Raw genomic sequence first — 17,246 nt, forward strand, 5'->3', positions numbered from 1 at the left:
AGTTCAGAAAGAACCATGCATTTAAAAGAGGAAAAAGCTGTATTCCCTGCAACATGCTCATGTTCTTTCATTGTTATCCCCAGCAGCCAGATATGTCCTCCAGCACGCCCACCCATCACTCAGCAGACAGGCTGGTGTTTCAGTGGTTACAGGGAGCAGTGTTGACTAACTCCTGTACTTGCTCGTCTGAGGATGGATAGGTATGCTGAGACATTAGTAACAACATGTATGCTAACACAGTGAAAATTTTTGAGAAGCAAAATTATTACATATTCCTAAATAGATAACTCAGCATACTAGGAGCATATGAGGACTTTTACATTACTTTCCCCAAAAAAGATAAGCCTTCTATATTCATGGAATACATTGTAAACATCTGGTTAGATGGCATTTAAATTTCTTTGTTTCTCTTATTTGACAAAATTTTTTTAAATCTCTGTGTATTTACAAACTTGGCAGACGTGGAATATTTTTTCAAGCTATTGTTGTAAGCAAACAAACAGCTTAGAAAAATTCACAGGTAGGTGATTTTATCCCAACCATCTGCTTAAATCTCAAAGGCAACTTGAGTTAGCCCTTAGCAAGCTCAGAAACTGTATATAGGGTGCCTGGGTGGCTCAGTTGGTTGAGCGACAGCCTTGGGCTCAGGTCATGATCCCGGAGTCCTGGGATCCAGTCCCACATCGAGCTCCCGGCTCAGCGGGGAGCCTGCTTCTCCCTCTGACTCTCTCCCCTCTCATGCTGTTTCTCGCTTGCTCTCTAATAAATAAATAAATAAAATCTTTAAAAAAAAAAAAGAAACTGTATATAAATATGTGTGTAGTGAAATTTTTCTATGTAGTACATGTATCTTCTAGGTAACATGTTGGTTTGAAAAACTTATATATATAAAGATGTAGCTGTTCATTTTCCTGGTGTCTCTTTAGTTTCTAATTTTATATGTGAACAGGTTTGACTTATGTAACTTTAAAAATTATTTAAAATATCTTTGTATCTACAAGTTTCTATTCATATATGATCAATTCCATTTTATAGAGCGATTGAGCTTCTGAAAAGTTGTTGAGGCCTTGAACTTTTAAAAGTGAAATTATTTTTAGATGTCCTAAAAGAGCTCTTTATTTTTTTATTTTTTATTTTTTTTGGTAAACATTTATTCATTCATTCATTCATTCATTTATTTATTTGCGAGAGAAAGATAGTGCACGGGAAGAGGAGCAGAGGGAGAGAGTGTCTTAAGCAAATCCTGAGCTCGGAGCCTGTCTTGGGGCTCTATCTCAAGACCCTGAGATCATGACCTGAGCTGAAACCAAGAGTCAGACATTTGGGGCACCTGGATGGCTCAGTCGGTTAAGCATCTGACTTGGCTCTGGTAATGATCCCAGGGTCCTGGGATTGAGCTCTGTGTCAGGTTTCTGCTCAGTGGGGAGTCTGCTTCTCCCTCTGCTTACCCCCCCTGCCCCGCACGCTCATGCTCTCTTTCAGATAAATAAATAAAATCATAAAATAAAATTTTTAAAAAGTCAGATGCCTGGCTGACTGAGCCACCCAAACACCCCTAAAAGAGTTCTTTAAAAAGAAAGGAATAATCACTTCTAAATTTTTCTGTGATCTTAGTGATCTCTTTATCATGGTTTCTTAAAACAGTTTACATCTGTGTGTAATTTGTGAGACCAGGATAGAATGTCTCTGAGTTTGACAGTGCAGAGTATCATCTCCAGCCCGGCGGGGAAGGGGGGTGGCAGTGTTGCCATGGGAAATACCAGGAAAAGAAAAGTGTTCCAGAAAATGTTTATGAAACATTTTACATAGTATATATATTACATTTTCTTTTAACAGGCAATCTCAGTGTAGTTTACGAATACGTTCTCTAATAAACATAATGTGATAACATGAGTTTTAGTTTCCTGACTAGCCTCCAGAAATCTGTGCCTTAAATGGCTTGTTATCAATTCTTTGCCACTAATAGTATGTTTCCAGGGCTTGGGCAGAAGTCGGAGTGTGGGGAGAGGGTCATTACTCAAGGACTCCCCTTTGGTAGGTGGGAAGGCAAAGGGGTGAATTGGGAGTGATAAAGGATAGCTGGGGAGAGGCCCAGAGGGAGGAGTGGGGGGGGATCAGGAAGAGGCTTTGGAGATCACGTTGTCTAATGTCATCATCTTACAGTAGGGGAAACAGAGATCCAAGAAATCTGTGTTGCTGGCCCAAGGTCACATAGCTAGTGGCTGAGAAGGACCTAGGGTCCAGGTCTCCTGATTCCCAGCTCAATTTATACACCAGCAGGTGCTGATAGGAGCTGAAAAATCCACAAGTCCACACTCTGGGGCTTTGTGGGGAGAGGGGCTGTGAAGAAAGGTAGAGGGTGGGGAAAGCTTCTGTGTAGGGACCAGGTTTTACCTCCCCTGGAGGACAGAGATAGCAAGAACTAAGCAGAGAGGTCAGGGCCCTAGCCAAATAGATTAGCATTCAGGACAGAGTCCAGTGTAACAATGAGAAATTGCCATAGCACAGCGCTGATGATAATAACTACTAGGCATTGGGCTGTATGTTCTGTTGTAACATATCCTTTAATTTTCATAGTAACCCCGGTAGAAAGGTGCTTTGTTTCCATTTTCAGAGGAGGGTGCTGATATTCAGAGTTAACACGGCTTGCCCAAAGTCACATGGCTTGCCGTAAGAGAGAGTGCCATGATTTGAACCTGTCTTCACCACATCTTTTTTATTTCCGCAGTGTTATGCTGCCACACCAGAATCATAGATCAGAAGGGACTGGGCAGATGTGACAGTGTCAGAGATGGGGACATGGGGTAAGGTGCAGCATGATGTGTGTCTGGTCCTGGAGGCTTACAGTGAGGGAACAACATGGGGTATAACCGGAGGCCACCTCACCTGGTGCAGCAGTTAACAGAAGGAATTCCCACCCCATCCCTGTACTTACTCCTGAGGAACTAAATAAAGATGACTCGTTATCTCTCCAAAATGTTGCGGAGCCTGCATATATGGTGTCGTGCCCATAGGCAACTGATACCGGGTATGTGTGTGTTGGGGGGGGGATTCTTGGGCTCCTAAAACTTGTAGAATATTTAACACGAGTAAGCAGCTGATGCCTGGGTACCAGAATCCACTGATGCTCTGGAAGTGATGCCACCACAGACGTTTGTCAGCTCTTAGGATTTCAGGGGCGCCTGGCTGGCTCAGTCAGTAGAGCCTGCAGCTCTTGATCTCAGGGTCATGAGTTCAAACCCCACCTCGGGCGTAGAGCTTGCTTAAAAAAATGAAAATCAAAACCAAATCTAAGGATTTCAGAGCAGGAGAACTGAGATGGTGAGGAATGGAAAAACTACAGCCTGATGAGGAGTCATAAGTATCCGTGGATTCTAAACATCATTGAAGTTTAGCCCAAAAAGGGCTTTGGGTGAAGACTTCCACTCCACTTTTACAGGGAGAGAAAGGGAAGCATTAGTCATTGAGCATCTTACAGTGTTCCAGATATTAGGTGCTTTCCAATCCTCATAAATCCTACAAAGGAAATACTCTCACTCGCTTTGGATCAGGAAATTGAAGTTTATTTTATTTTATTTTTTTAAAGATTTTATTTATTTATTTGTCAGAGAGAGCATGCGCACAAGCAAGGGGGGCGGCAGGCAGAGGGAGAAGCAGGCTCCCCGCCGAGCAAGGAGCCCGATGCGGGACTCAATCCCAGGACCCTGGGATCACGACCTGAGCCGAAGGCAGAGGCTTAACCATCTGAGCCACCCAGGCCCCAGGCAGTTGAAGTTTAGAGATCATTTGCTGTGGGCCACTTAACACACACACAACAGTTTCACTGAGATACACAGACGACCCCCGACTTATTATGGTTCAACTTCACGATTTTTTTGACTTTACAGTGGTGCAAAAGTGATACATGTTCAGTAGAAAACGTGCTTCAGATTGTGAATTTAGATCTTTCCCAGGCTAGCAATACTTGGTACAATACTCTCTTATGACGCTGGGCAGTGGGCTGAGCTCCCAGGCAGCCACAGGATCACGGGGGTACACAGCATACTGACAGCCATGCTGTACCCATACAGCCGTGCACTTTCAGTACAGTATTGAATAAATTACATGAGATCTTCAGCACTTTATTATAATAAGATAGTCTCAGTGTTCGTTGATTTTGCCCAGACATAGGCTAATGTGAGCACGATTAAGGTAGACTGGGCTAAGCTGTGGTGTTTACTAGGTTAGGTGTATTAAATGCATTTTTTAAAACATTTCATTCATTTATTTATTTTTTAGAGGTGGGGAGGGGCAGAGGGAGAGAGAGAATCCCAAGCAGGCACCACACCCAGCACTGAGCCCGATGTGGGGCTCAGTCTCATGACCCTGACATCATGACCTGAGCTGAAATCAAGAATCAGACACTTAAGCAACTGAGCCACCCAGGCGCCACTGTTAAATGCATTTTCGACTTACAATATTTTCAACTCACAATGGGCTTATTGGGCTACAACCCCATCCTAAATTGAGGAAGATCTGTACTTTACGTACTGTAACATTCACCTGTTCTTTTTTTTTTTTTTTTTAAGATTTTATTTGACAGAGAGAGCACAAGCAGAGGGACAGAGAGGGAGGAGCAAGGCTCCCCGCTGAGCGAGGAGCCCGATGCGGGACTCGATCCCAGGACCCCGGGATCATGACCTGGGCCAAAGGCAGCCGCTTAACAGACTGAGCCAGCCAGGCGTCCCATACATTCACCTGTTCTAAGCATATAATTCCAAAGTGCCTTTTAAGGTAGAAAGTTTCCTGTCATTGAAAATGTTTGAGTAGAATAGGCTGGAAAATTTTTCAGTCAGGGCTATAGTAGAGGAATGTTCTGTTGATTTTAAGTAATGCACAAGTGGTTTCAGTATCCCCAGAGTGCTGAACAGCTAGCTGTTCACTTCAGTGTTTTAAACTTTGATGGATGCATGAAAAAGGAAGGGCCCAGAAGACGTTTTAGTTGAGCTTGTCATCTTCACTTTGTGCACTAGAATTGCAGAGGAGTTTTTTGTTTTGTTTTATTTTTTTAAGATGTATTTGTTTTTAAGAAAGAGAGAGTGTGGCAGGGAGGGGCAGAAGGAGAGGAAGAGAGAGTTTTAGGCCGACTCTGCACCAAGCGCAGAGCCCAGCACAGGGCTCGATCTCACAACCCTGAGATCACATCTCACGACCCTGAGATCAGGACCTGAGCCAAAACCGAGAGTCAGATGCTTAACCGACTGAGCCACCCAGGCGCTCCTGCAGAGGAGTTTTTCAACACTTCTGAGGCAGATATGAGGCCCACCCGCTGGGGCCAGCCTGACAAGTCAGCACTTCTGTGCTTGGGGCCCGGCCTTGAGCACACTTTAGAGGCTCCCTCACATTTTTCTAGGGTACAGTTGTGCTGAAACTGCTTTCCTCAGCCGAGGAGGGTTTCAGGTGCCCTTAAAAGGGTTATTTATGAAGGGTCAAAGACCCAAACCAGCCCCGTCCCACCAGCAGCCACAGTTCTACCTATAGTTGCTCCTCTGAGCCCTAATGGTGACTCAGCCACATCCAGCCGCCTTCTATCTGCTGCTGCCGACCTACGTCCAGCTCTTTCAAGATGTCGGAGGCCCCCTTGGCAGTTTAACCAGCGACGGTTTGTCTCATGACCTTTTAATCAGATGCACTTTCGTCTGTCTCTAATTCACATCCACCAGACATTTCTGCAGAGCTGGAGGATAGAAAGGTCCTCAAGAAAAGAGTAAGTGTGAGTTCCATCTCCGGATCTGATCAGTGTTCCTGATTTCAGAACAATGATTTTATCCATATTTGAACGTTCTGTATCTCTTCTTCAAGTGTACAGGTCACTACATGTATGCCTACATCAGAGGATCAGTGCTTTCTCTTTTATCTTCTATATAGAGCTTGTATCGTTAACTGATTATAGTGTGGTCCAGCGCAAATCTAGCCAGGAGCCAGAAGGTACCAGAACTGGTGGCCTTGGGGAGCCTATAAAAACGCTTCTGCACCTCAGCTTCTTTGTAAAATGAGACTAGCAATTCCTGCCTAAGTGTCACTTTAAGAATCCAGTTAAAGACTGTGTGACAATGCCTCACAATGGCGTCATGTATTGCACTCTTGCTGTGTACCAGGTGCTGTTACTCGTCCTTGGGGAAACAAGCATGAATAAGTAACGATCCCTGCCCTGGAGAATCTTACAGCTCCGTCAAGAAGATAGATTCAAAGCCAGGTAATTGTAAAAGGGTGCGCAGGCTCCAAAATGCACAGGATGCTCTGAGAGCCTCAAAGAAGGATTAGAAGGAATAGGTTACTGGCATAGAGATTTCGGGATTTCGAGATGTCGCCACAGGTGCTGATGGGCGACAAAGGGGAAGTCAAGGTGAGTCCGAGAAAGCTCGATATTCCCGGCAGAGGGAACAGAGTGGCAGAGGTGTGTAGATGGGGACCGAGGAGGGGGATGTCGTGATGCTAATGCTCATTAAGTGTTTTATTCAGTTCTCGTTTGCTTTCCCTAGGGAGAAATGACCTTTTTATTACATAGAGTGCTTTGAGAGGGTTCAAAGGAAGAAAGAAGGCAAGAGATGTAGTCATTTGTTTTCCTCCTCATTTGCCTGATTTTGTGTAGGTGTCTGGGATATGGAACAGGAACGAGGCTGAATGATTTATGCACATCAGCAAAACCCCAAGATTAAAAAGAACGCTTTGTCCAGGTCAGGTACCACGTATATGTTTAACACTTGAGGTGGGCATTGCAGCATAGTGGTACTTACAGAAAGTCTCTCTCAGAGGAAGCAGGCTGGTTTTCACAAAGAAAGCTTTTATAGCTCAGGAGGTCTGAATTGTGATTAAACTGAGGGATGGTCTACAAGCCATGCAGAGCACTTAGCAAGAGCATCTGTTGAGCCTCACAGTAATTTTCTGTGTCTGCCCCAATTTTATAGCCAGCAAAACCACAACACTATCCCTTTCAAGACTGTTCTTAAAGCAGCCCCCTCATCTGGTTTACATGTCCTATCCTCACCCTGCGTCCTTCACAGTTGTACTCCCTCGGGAATCGCGAAACCCACAAAGCCGTGCATCCAGCAGTGATTTCATTTCTTCGGCGATGGCCAATGGAGGCAGTAGGGGCACCAGGAATGTAAATGGTGCCCAGTTCTTGTGCTGTGTGCTCTCATGCCCTCCGTTGTCAAGCCTGGGCCCCATCCAGCCAGACTTCCTCCTGGATGGGGAACAGATTGTGCCCATGCATTTCTAGTCCAGGGAATCCTGTCAGAAGGGCAAATGGCTTCATCAGAAGAATGTGATAACCGGGGGCCTACTCTCTCTCGCCTCTTCCGTTGACTGTCAACAACACGTGGCGTTGAGGCGGTGGGGGGGGCGGGGAGACCGCAGCACTTTTTCATGGCGGCTTGAGTTCTGAGCTGCCTGTCTGAGCCCCGATCCCCGGCGCCTGTGAGCGTCCAGAGGAGGGGCTCTACTAAGTGGGAAGGGCTCCCGGGAGGCAGCGGGAGACCCGCATTCCAGTTCCTGCTCTGCCCCCACACTGGCAGCTTTGGCCTTGAGTAGGTTGTCACCAGTGGGTTGTAACTTCTGTCCCACAAAAGGAGAAGGTTCGCTGCAGTTCCCTCTAGATCGAAGCTGGCAGGAATCGAAGTGGCAAACCTCCCTCGAGCTGCGTCGTTGCCCCATTTTCAGCTGCCATCTCTTCGGTTCCCACTGTCTTCTTCACTCTTCCTTCTCTACCCACCTGCCCTTGCCCGACTCCCTTCTTTCAGGCCTGCCTCTCAGTGTCTGGAGGGAATCCTTTGGTGCCCAGGTGGGGCTAGATTACCAGGTAGGCAGGTGAAACATGCGTTTAGGGCACCTGCAAAGCAAAGACACCACTAGGAAATGTTTTCAAAAGAATTTGATATTCACTGCTTTAAAAATATATATATATCAAAGTGACCATCATGGAGGAAAAGCAGACTTTTGCTGGACTTCCTTAGTATTTTGTGGTTTATCACTTTAATTTAAATTCTACTTCGGGGAACTCTAATCTTTTCAGTATTTAGGATCACTGAAGGCTTAATCTACCGCTAAACTTCCGGGACTCAGCCTTTGCACGAAAGCCTCAGAGAGGTAAAGGCAAAAGCACGCTGCTTTGCTCCTTGCCCTTTTCTCTGGACTAGCCACGTGTGCGCTTATTTTAGTATTGTAACAGGTATTTCTGTAGCACCTGCTCACTCAGAGCCTTCCACTGCACTGTGTACTTCCCAGGTGAAAATGTCCACGGTGGGAGTTCGGCCTTGGGACAGACATAGGCCAGGAAGAGAGATGCAAGACTATAAGCCACACACATACCTCCTTCCAGAAATTACAGTCAAATTGAGACATGAGTTATGCTCCAGAACAATTACATGGAAAAAGTAGCCATAAAAATGTGAAGGAGTGCTATAGGAACTTAGAGACAGAGCAGTTTCTGGAAGATGCTCCCCGCCGAAGGGACCTTGAAGGAAAGGTGGTGGAGAGTTTTGCCATATTAACAAAATGTGCCTATCTGGCCTGTTACTTTCTTTCTAAGTTCTAAATCCCATGATGTCAACTGTTGGCTGCTACGTCTTCTCAGAGCTGCCCCAAACTAGTTTCTTCCAGACTCAAGCACTCTGTCTCTGTTCTTCCATATCTCTCCTGCCCTGGCTTTGTTCCTTTGAGCCTGCTCCTTCTGATAAGCCACTGGAACCACTGAGAAGAAGAGTCAAGTTGAGTCCCCTGGGACCACAGAATAAGAGGGCTTTTTTTCTAGTGGACTCTCCATGTGGCTGCCTGGGGGACCTGTGGGGTCCCCCAGGTCCTTGTTTTCTCCACAGTCTGGTTAAGCACATGTCCTTATTGTCATTGTTGCCGTCACTACTGTCACTATCAAAGTTAGATGTATAGAGTGCTTACAGTGTGCCAGGCACCGTGCTACGGTGTTCCGGTCCGGATTCATTAACCCCTCACCACAGCCTCGGATGAGTGCTGTTTTTTCCATCTCACTGATGAGGGAAAGGGAGGGACAGAGATGTTAAGTAACCAACCTGAAGGTCACACAGCTAATAAATGGCAGAGCCAGAATTTTTACTCTCGCGGTGGGATTTTTCTGAGCCCTGCTCTTAACCATGACACTGTGCTATGTATTCAAAGGAGGAGGAGCTGGGGAGGTCTGGTGGGCTGGGAACAGCATGGGGAAAGTGGTAGTGCTTTGTGTTTGAGGAGAAGAAGAACTGATACTGAGTTTCTTTCCGTCAAGTTGAAGCTGGTTTGAACTGTTGACAAGAAAGAGCTTCCTCTTAAATATATTAGATAGTATCTTTTCTCTGTAATGCCATGTTTTTTTCATTCTCCTCTTCGTGGTTTTGTTTTGTTTTGTTTTTGTTTTTTTTACCCTATATCTGATCAAAACAAAAGTCTGATAGGGATGCCTTTTCAATGACGTACACAGTCTCACATTGCCAAGTGTAATTTCCACTCAGGTGACATTGTTCTCACCACTGAGGGAAATGGCAGGATTAGCCAGAAAGGCTGGTATTAGGTATCTTACCTCTCACTCTCCATGCAAGCACAATTACACACATTGAAATGTGTCTTTTCAGCATTCTGGTGTTGTTTATTGATTTGTTTTAAAAAAGAGGGTTTCCTTCCAAAAGCTAAATATTGTTTCCTCTGCTTCTTTACCACCACTGACTTTTGGGGGTGTTTGCTGACATTCGTAATAGTGGTGATAACCATGACTCCTAAAAAGGAGTTTCTTACTTTATGAACATTTCAATCTGCTACTTCCCTTAAATGGAGTTCTGAGGACTAATTTTTTTTTAAAAGTTTATGTATTTATTTGAGAGAGAACGAGCAGAGGTGAGGGGCAGAGGGAGAGGGAGAAGCAGGCTCCCTGCTGAGCAGGGAGCCTGACGCTCGATCCCAGGACCCTGAAATCATGACCTGAGCCAAAGGCAGACGCTCAACCGACTGAGCCACCCAGGCGCCCCTGAAGACTAATTTGATGCCTCGGACTGAGCCCAGAAATTTTATAGTTGCCTCTGAATTGATTTCTTCCAAACATAAGTATACTTTTAAGATCATCTTAATAACTCTGGTATCTGACATCCACTAGTCATTTATTTATTTAGTGGCTTGGGAGGCTCCAGTTACTCATTGTTTTTGTCCCTAAGAGTAATTATCATCCTGGAATTCCCAGTTTAGCCTGAGACCACCCAACTTCCCCCTTCTCAGGACTCAAGCCTGTTGCTGTTTTTCTAAGGACAAACCAAAGAAGGTGGGGTCTCGAGAATTCAAGTGAGGGGACAGGATGTAAACAGAGAGAGATGTCTTTTGGCGCACTCTGGAGGAGCTCTCTTATCCTCCTCCCCCCATGCTTCCTTCAAAGCCAAGAGCATTTCACCCTTAGCTTGGCTCTTTCAAGAGTCCCCAGGCTCAGCTGCGGTTTTCATCACAGATGGTAATGACCATCTGACCACTGGGGAATTTGAGAAAGTTGGACCCTCGGCTTCTCTTTGGAATTAATGGAGCATCCTATAATTTAACAGATGTGAAACTGTTTTTAGAGATATCAGCTTCCCACTGGTCTGGTTCCTGGGCTGTGTCTCTATGGGTCAGGCCTAGAGAAGGGAAGGAAGGAAGGAAATAAAATGAAATGAGTTCACTTACTTTTCTTCCTTAAAAGGACTAAGAAGGAATACAGAAGGTCAGGGAAATCTAACCTCAGTGAGCTAGCTTGTTCTTCTGTCTGCTCCAGGTTACTTTTGGTTTTTGCTGCCCAGGTCTCCGGAAAACTGCACAGGAGGGTGTAGACACCCTAGCGTCCTGGTTCCAGCATCATGACGTTGTAAAAAGCATTTAGGTTTTACCATCAGAAGACCTGGGTTTGGGTCTCAGTGCTGCCAACATTAATTAGCTGAGTAATCGTGGGCATCGAGGTGAGCCACTTGTGAACATAGTTTTCTCCCCCAACTTGAGGTTGAGAATAATACTTAGTTCACAGGGTGGTTGTAGAGATGCATTGCAGTCATGACACATGTTAAAAATCACTTTGTTGGGACACCTGGGTGGCTCAGTCGGTTAAGCGCCTGCCTTCGGCTCAGGTCACGATCTCAGGGTCCTGGGATCGAGTCCCACATCGGGCTCCTTGCTCAGCAGGGAGTCTGCTTCTCCCTCTGCCTGCCACTTCCCCTGCTTGTGCTCTCAGTCTCTCTCTCTCTCTGACAAATAAATAAAATCTTTTTAAAAAATGTAAAATAAAATCACTTTGTTAGCTGTCTGGTATCTTTGCTTGTCATGGTTCTAGAAATCATACTAAGGGTTAAGTTTTCACCTTTGTCATTTGGCTTGTAAAATACTTGGAAGAAAGTTTCCAGGTGGTTCAACTGCTCCTCATAGGTCAGAAACCTATTCCCATGTGCTAAGTCATCAATAATATGTTTGATTGAGCTGTTTCTCTTTTGAATATATTTTAGGTGAATGGTTTCCCTCCAAGATTTCACACAAATTTGGATACCATGTTTTGGACTACCTTCCCAAGAAACTGGTGGGATGGGATATGGCCATAGAACCACCCACGAACAAATAAGACCAGATAGATTATTTTCACTTCCTTCTCACCGCGATTTTGTACATACATCTTCAATAAATAGTTGCTAAAAACTATACCATAGACAAAGCAAGGTGACCTACCCACTCTTGAGGTTTGAGGGGACCCAGAAATAACCCCTCCTCCATTGCCCAAATTAAAAACCCACTGAGAAAGATAAAGGAGTCAGGCTGATGGACAGCAAGATGCCAGCTTTATTAATGAAAATACTTTTTGGAGAACGTAGCTTTGGGTCTGCAGCCAAGTGGGCCTTTTGAAATTTCATCCTTGAGTTAGACAGACCACCGACTCTTTCCCGGGCAGAGAAGGACAGCGGAAGCCAGCAGGAGAGGAGTCCAGAATGCATCGTCTCTGCAGGCAGGCAGATCCCAAAGGGAGGAGGGGGGAAGGAGAAGGTGGAGAGGCCTGATTTGTTATTGTGGGGAATTTTGAGAAGAGTAAATAAAAGTCCTCTTGGGACACCTGCCTTGGTGTCTCCAAGGGTAGATTAGACCTGTCCCTGCTCCCCAGGGACACTTGGTGAGGAAGGGAGATAAGGCATCTGTCAGTGTGATTGAACCTGAGATTGCCCTTCTTTGCGCTTCTTCACCCTTCAGCTAGAGCTTTAAATGTGGAGTCAGGGCACATTTTTGTGGCCCCCATCCCTTTTTACTTCTGATCCCTTCCTACACCTGAAGCTTCTTTCAAGCACCACTTTCAGGCTTTAAAAAAATAATTCTCATTTGACAAAAACAATAGTGAGAGGACTGATTCCTCCAAACCGTATTGCCTTACATACATCTGGTGGTGTATATAACTTAGCCCAGAGGTGAACAAGCAGGAGACAAAGTACCTTGTGTCGCAGCGCTCAGCTCGAATAGAAGCAAGTGCATTGCAGCTGCTGAAGAATAGAAAAAAATAATCATTGGAAGGAGTTTTACTATTTTTATTATTATTAATTATTATTATTACCATGATTAATTTCATAGCTTTGGGCATTGATTTGTTGTGCATCACTGACAGAACCCCACAATCCCGCCTGCCACCCAACTTGTCTTTTCTACTTTCCCCAACTTCTGTGCCATTCTAAAGTATAGAATTTTGCAGAATTTAAGGTGGACCATGACCTTTTTGTTAGTTCTCAGCCAGACTTCTGGGAGCTGGTTGTCCACCAGGACCCGGGGCTGGCTTTCTTCAGGAAGAGCTGCCCACGTGTCGTGCCGAGAGCCGTGTTAGCCGTTCCGTGTTGCTCTCAGGTGGGCTCTGGAGTAAGACCAATCCGTGCCTGCGCATTTGTAGTAGCCACTGGATGAGAACCAGAATAATGAGTCCAGAAGTAAAGGGTCACGCTCTAACCTGCTGAGTCATCTCAGCTCAGTTTGTTGGTAAGAGTCCCAAGCTGCATTGAGTTTGCTTTACTTCTCATTGTATTTCAGCCTCTCAGAGGCTCTTTCACAGATGGGGGCGGGGGAGGGGGTGCTCATGTAGAAAGGGATAGATCTTGGTAGAGCCCAGGAATCTGGGTTCGTAATACGTACCCCAGCTCATCTTGATTTGGGTGTTACTTTAGAAGAACACGCGAAAGACTGGGTCACTCAGTCTCCTCCATGCAAACCTGTCAGCATTTGTTCCTGAAGAGAGGCTATTGTGAGCTGCCAGCAAAGGGTCCCGAAGGGCTTCTTGGCCATCCTTCAGGTGCTGGCTTCCTGTCTTCTCCCGAGCCTTTATGCACCAGTACCAGCAACCTTCACTCCCTTTTGTTGCTAACCACCAGGGATGTGCATGAACAAGAAAAATAAATACCAGACCACCGACAAGTACTACATGAAATTTTGTTTGGGAACTTGAAAGCTAAACCCTTCCAGGCCAAAAAACATGTATTTTTGCTTCCTTTTTTTTTTTTCTGTGCCCTCGCCTGCGGTAACCTCACGCTTTTAACTTACAGCACCCCATTAAAAATGTTTATTAATCTTTCCTAAACTTTTTTTTCTTCTGCTTATCTTCAGGTGTCTAAGTCTTTTCCAGCCCTGAATCAGTCGCTACTCTTTTGAGATCATTTTTTCTTCTGAACAATTGAATCATTAAAAATGAGCACAACAGGGCGCCTGGGTGGCTCAGTCAGTTAAGCGTCTGCCTTCGGCTCAGGTCATGATCCCAGGGTCCTGGGATCGAGTCCCACGTCGGGCTCCCTGCTCAGCGGGGAGTCTGCTTCTCCCTCTAATCCCCCCCCCCGCTCCTGCTCTCTCTCTTTCTCTCTCTCACACTCTCTCTCTCCTAAATAAATAAATAAAATCTTTTTTTAAAAAATGAGCATGACATAGATTCATGCCCATCATATAGAAGAGGAATGGAGGAGGGAAAAATGGTAAGGCTCTTTAGTATACCAAGCAATTAGAACCTGTTATATGACAGATATACAAAGATCAATAAGACATAGTTTCTTCTCTGGAATAACTTACACTCTCTTGGCCAAACAAATAATTATATACTAATGATTACCCTAATGAACAGTGAATAAAGTAGTGTGGGGACTCAGCTACCCTGAGCAGCTGACTATGCCTCGGGGTGAGAATGGGAGGCAGATGGCTTCTGTGGAAGGATATATTTGAGTTTGGATTTTAAGTGTGAACTGAATCTTAAATTTTTATGTCAGGAAGGGACAATCTAATACAGTCTTACTGTTTTACAGATGGAGAACCTAAGACCTAGAGATTGGTAGGATCCAGTAGCTAGTCAGTGCCAGAACTAGAGTCCTACCAGAACTTTCCTATCGCTTCTAGAAATAGAACTTGGGGTACCCAAAGAATTCACTGTTTTGGGAAAATGGGATCAACACTCAATATAGTTTCTCCTAGAACAACCTGATATTTTTAGAGTCACCTTTATCATAAAGCTGTCTTAGAAGGATTAACTGTTAAATTCTCTTTTGTATGAGCCTACAGTAATAGCTGTCCTGGTACATAAACTAGTTGCATTATTTTTTTATTACAAAACAGTAAAAGGCAGGGCAGTCTGGAAACTTGCTAATTGGAATAGTTTGTGGCCCTCAGGTAATCTAGGAGTTCTAAATCATTGCACCAAATATACTAGAACGTCACGCAGTATAATTAGGCAGATAAAAGAAAGGATGAAAGAATCTTCTAAGTGAAACTTAATAAATGGCACTGAATTATTTGAATGTTGAATGCTATCTTTTTTCTTAAAGATTTTTATTTATTTATTTGCAAGAGAGAGCACAAGCAGGGGGGAGGGGCAGAGGGAGAGGAAGAAGCAGATTCCCCACTGAGCAGGGAGCCCAACTCAGGGCTTAATCCCAGGACCTTGGGATCATGACCGGAGCCGAAGGAGATGCCTAACTGACTGAGTCACCCAGGCGCCCCTGTTCAACACTATCTTAAACCTTTTCTATAAAATTATTAAAATATCACTGTACTTTTTGTTTTTAGTTTTTAGTTAATTCTGATTATAAGGATTGGTTAGTTGAGAAAGTGGCCTTTTAATCTTACAGGGGACCTAAATTATTCCTAACTTTTTGACCATATGTCCACAAAGCACTGTTAAGTTGATTTTATGTCATTGATTAGTAGAATTAAGTAGATTCATCTAGTACCCTCAGTAAGAAACATTTGAATGCCTTCCTTATATGTTTCTAAAATGATTACCTGGACAACCTACGAAAAAGTGTGTGTGTTTGTGTGTTTAAGTTTAGTTTTGCTTCCTGGTCTATCAATTTGGTTTTGGGGTTTTTGTGGATTTTTGGCGGGGAGGTTAAGATTTTATTTGTTTGTTTGTTTATTTGAGACTGAGAGCAAGTGAGTCGGGGGAGAGGCAGAAGAAGGGAGAGAGAGAATCTCAAGCAGACTCCATGCTGAGCTCTGAGCCCAGTGCGAGGCTCCATCTCATGACCCTGAGATCATGCCCTGAGCTGAAATCAAGAGTCATGCTCAACCAGCTGAGCCACGCCCTGGTCTATCAGTTTTTAGCTCTGTGACTTTATGAGGATGTTACCTAACATTTCTAAGCTTTTTTTTTTTTCCACCTATAAAATTAGGGAAATAATTTTCCTCAGTTTGCCTTAAGAAGTTGTACCTTACTCTTCATAAAACCCTTCCCCAAATGTGCCTAACATATATTTGAATCAGTAAATTATAGCTTGAAGTATTTTGCTTCATTTCCTATGGATATATTATAAAGCATTAAGTAGAGTCACAAAACATTACAAAATACAATGTTTTGTATTGAGAAAAAGTAACCCATTCTTTACAGAACATAAGAGTATGATAAATACCATGCCTCTCTCTTTATTCTTTTGGGGTTCTAGTGAACACTTTTTGTAGCAGCAAGTTTTAATGATTAATTTTGAGGCCTGAGCCTCAGCATTATTGACTAAGATGAAAATCACAGGCCCCAAGAGTCAGTCAGTAAGTATTGATGTTGGTTGAGAGCCAATGAAATAATGATGTTTAATATATAAATATTAAATGCAGAATCTTCTGGTTTGGTGAGTGTTGCTAATGCTGCCAATTAAAACATGGCAGTTTGATTTATAGAAGTTTAATTTTATCCGGATACAATCCATTTCAGCTGATGGCTACCATATAATAATGATAAAATACTGTTACCAGCCCCAAATAATTTCCTGAAATTTTGTGTGAATTCAGTGAGAAAAATGAAAAAACTTTGTTATTTAAATGCTTATATTTTTCAGTGGGTGGTTAAATTAGCATTTTTTAATATGACTTTAAATGTTTATAATTATTTTTTAAAGATTTTATTTATTTATTTGAGAGAGAATGAGTGAGAGAGAACACAAGCAAGGGATGTAGCAGGCAGAGGGAGAGGAAGAAGCAGACTCCCCACTGAGCAGGGAGCCTGATGCAGGGCTTGATCCCAGGACCCTGGGATCATGACCTGAGCCGAAGGCAGACGCTTAACCCACTGAGCCACCTAGGCGCCCTGGATGTTTATAATTTTAAAGTACTACAAGTGATGTTTTAAATATAAAACTAAATAGGAAAAAAAAAAAAAAAACTGTGGGAATATAGGCATCCTTCCTCTTTCATTTTCTCTAATTCCAAAATGTCATCCAAAACTCCCATGTAGTCACTTTAAAGGCGAATGGTTTTCTGAAGTGCAAACATCTCTATCACCGTAAACCTGTATTGCCTGTGTTAGTTTCATATCCGCCACCGGACGTGGGTTTTTAAATCATACTTAGTATGTTTCACGTAAGCAGAATTGGGGGGAATGTATTTCTGAAGCAGCTAACCAACATTTCTTTATTGATTAATGGAACTTTCCATAAATTTCTGAAAAATGAAAATGGTGGATTGAGACTAAATTGGAAACTTCTAGGCGTAATGTAGAATAGTCCAAAAATACCAATTATTATACTTTTGCAAATCACAACAGTAGCTAACTCAGCCTTTATCGTGTGCCAAGAACTGCTCTAAGTACACGTATATAGTACTTTTAATCCTCCTAACAACCCTATGAGATAGGTGGTGGTGTTACTATGACCCCCGCCTCTACGCCGACCCCCGCCACCGCCATTTCATATACGACGAATCTGAAGCACAAAGAGATCAAGTAACTTAGCTGGTTACACAGCTACTAACTAGTAAAGTCAAGAGTTTAA

At 43.8% G+C, this 17,246-nt stretch overlaps 1 protein-coding gene and 1 long non-coding RNA gene across 7 annotated transcripts in view; one reads left to right on the forward strand and one right to left on the reverse strand.

The window, feature by feature from the left end:
- LRRC8D (leucine rich repeat containing 8 VRAC subunit D) overlaps positions 1–17,246 on the forward strand; it is a 114,412-nt gene that overhangs the window by 69,997 nt on the left and 27,169 nt on the right. The window lies entirely within an intron of this gene.
- On the reverse strand, positions 11,774–12,942 carry LOC145721311 (uncharacterized). Its single transcript, XR_014144971.1, has 3 exons — positions 12,736–12,942; positions 12,462–12,509; positions 11,774–11,980 (listed from the first exon to the last, which is right to left on the reverse strand). It is a non-coding gene; the product is annotated as an uncharacterized LOC145721311 (long non-coding RNA).

The sequence above is a fragment of the Leptonychotes weddellii genome, chromosome 4, assembly GCF_054177405.1.
Source record: "Leptonychotes weddellii isolate Sample4059 chromosome 4, ASM5417740v2, whole genome shotgun sequence".
Taxonomy (NCBI): Eukaryota; Metazoa; Chordata; class Mammalia; order Carnivora; family Phocidae; genus Leptonychotes; species Leptonychotes weddellii.